This window comes from Sapajus apella, unplaced genomic scaffold (genome assembly GCF_009761245.1).
Source record: "Sapajus apella isolate SASKATOON/1434 unplaced genomic scaffold, GSC_monkey_1.0 scaffold42, whole genome shotgun sequence".
Lineage (NCBI taxonomy): Eukaryota > Metazoa > Chordata > Mammalia > Primates > Cebidae > Sapajus > Sapajus apella.
Genome location: NW_022436982.1, coordinates 14,565,128 through 14,567,486, shown reverse-complemented (window position 1 = coordinate 14,567,486; position 2,359 = coordinate 14,565,128). Strand labels below are relative to the sequence as shown.

At 42.9% G+C, this 2,359-nt stretch overlaps 1 pseudogene; it reads left to right on the top strand.

Moving 5' to 3' along the window:
- Positions 1–224: 224 nt before the first annotated feature.
- LOC116565953 lies at positions 225–715 on the top strand (annotated as a pseudogene).
- The last annotated feature ends 1,644 nt before the right edge of the window (positions 716–2,359 follow it).

Genomic DNA, 2,359 nt, shown 5'->3' with positions numbered 1-2,359 from the left:
GGCGTGAGCTACCGCGCCCGGCCCTACCATGCACTATTCTTAGCACTGACACATATTAGATCTGTTAATACAGCAATCCTATAACAAAGTTTCTTATCTCTCTTTTATTTATTTATTTATTTTTGGTACCGTGACTGGGATCCTAATCAAGATTGCTGCCATCACCTTATCTTGTTTTATAGATAAGAAAATTGAGAAACAGTTTTTCCTCCCCGGCTGTGTAAGGATAGGCCGCCATCATGAATGACACAGTAACTATCTGCACTAGAAAGTTCAAACCAACCGATTGCTTCAGAGGAAACAAATGGTCATTGATGTCCTTCACCCCGTGAAGGCAACAGTGCCTAAGACAGAAATTCGGGAAAAACTAGCCAAAATGTACAAGACCACACCGGATGTCATCTTTGTATTTGGATTCAGAACTCATTTTGTTGGTGGCAAGACAACTGGCTTTGGCATGATTTATGATTCCCTGGATAATGCAAAGAAAAATGAACCCAAACATAGACTTGCAAGACATGGCCTGTATGAGAAGAAACAGATCTCAAGAAAGCAACGAAAGGAACACAAGAACAGAATGAAGAAAGTCAAGGGGACTGCAAAGGCCAATGTTGGTGCTGGCAAAAAGCCGAAGGAGTAAGGGTGCTGCAATGATGTTATCTATGGCTGTTGTGGATTTTTAACGAGAAGCTTAATAAACTAAAAACTTTTGTGTAAAAAAAAAAGAAAAGGAAAAGAAAAGAAAATTGAGAAACAAGACGGTTTTTTAGTTTTTGAGATGGAGTCTCACCCTGTCACCCAGGCTGGAGTCCAGTGGTGCAATCTCAGCTCACTGCAACCTCCACCTCCAGGGTTCAAGCAATTCTCCTGCCTCAGCCTCCTGAGCAGCTCAGACTACAGGTGCATGCCAACATGCCTGGCTAATTTTTGTATTTTTGGTAGAGACAGAGTTTTACCATATTGCCCAGTCTGGTCTCGAACTCCTGACCTCATGATCCACCCGCCTCAGCCTCCCCAAGTGCTGGGATTACAGGTGTGAGCTACCACACCCAGCTGAGTTTTTGGTTTGTTTGTTTTTTAACTTGTTCAAGTTTACACAAATTGGTAGATGGCTGTATGGCCTTGAGCAAAAAAAGTATATCAGGAGGATATACGCTAGTCAGGAAAACTAGAGTGTATGTAAAGAATAATTACTACCCATCTTTCCTAAGTAACCGTGACTACAGTTCAGTACTCCCCTGAACTGCAGATCCATATATGTGACTCCATGTGGATGTCCCATAGGCATCTCAGAGTCAACACATCCAAAATCATTCTTTCCTTCCTCTTAGGATACTATTCTCATGTTTTGTGTCTCAGTAAATGTACCACGACTCACTCAACTACCCAAGCCAGAAAACTGGGCATAAATTCTATCCAACATTGATTTTGGACAATGAGTACAAAAGTCAACACATGAAAAAGGCAAATAAAGTCTTTGCATTATTATAAAAATAGTTTTGACTTTGTAGACTCTTCTGAACGTTCTTGGAGATCCCATGGTCCATAGACCACACTTTGAAAGCTGCTATTCTAGCTCTGAAATCTCCCATTAATTGTAGACATTGCAACCATCTTCTCCTAGTCTATCAATCTTTTTTTTTAACTTCATTTGGAATATATATATATATGTATGTATTTGAGATGGAGTTTCACTCTTGTCACCCAGGCTGGAGTGCAATGGCACTATCTCGGCTCATTGCAACCTCTGCCTCCCAGGTTCAAGTGACTCTCGTGCCTCAGCCTCCCAAGTAGTTGGAATTACAGGTGTGCGCCACCACACTCAGCTAATCTTTTTTTTTTTGAGACAAAGTTTTGCTCTTGTTGTCCAGGCTGCTGTGCTGCAATGCAGTCTCAGCTCACTGCAACCTCCACCTCCAAGGCTCAAGTGATTCTCCTGCCTTGGCCCCCTGAGTAGCTGGGATTACAGGCGTGTGCCACCATGCCCAGCTAATTTTTTGTATTTTTAGTAGAGACAGGGTTTGACCATGTTGGCCAGGCTGGTCTCGAACTCCTGACCTCAGGTGATCACCCACCTTGGCCTCCCAAAGTGTTGGGATTACAGGCATGAGCCACTGCACCCAGCCAAAATTTATATTTTTAAATGAAATCACATGAAAGTATTGTTTCTACCAGATGACTCATTTATTTGTAGTGATGTTAGCCAGTATTTCTTTTCTTTTTTTTCGAGACAGAGTCTCACTCTGTTGCCCAGGCTGGAGTGCAGTGGCACCATCTCGGCTCACTGCAACCTCTGCCTCCCAGGTTCTAGCGATTCTCCTGCCTCAGCCTCCTGAGTAGCTGGGATTACAGGCAGGTA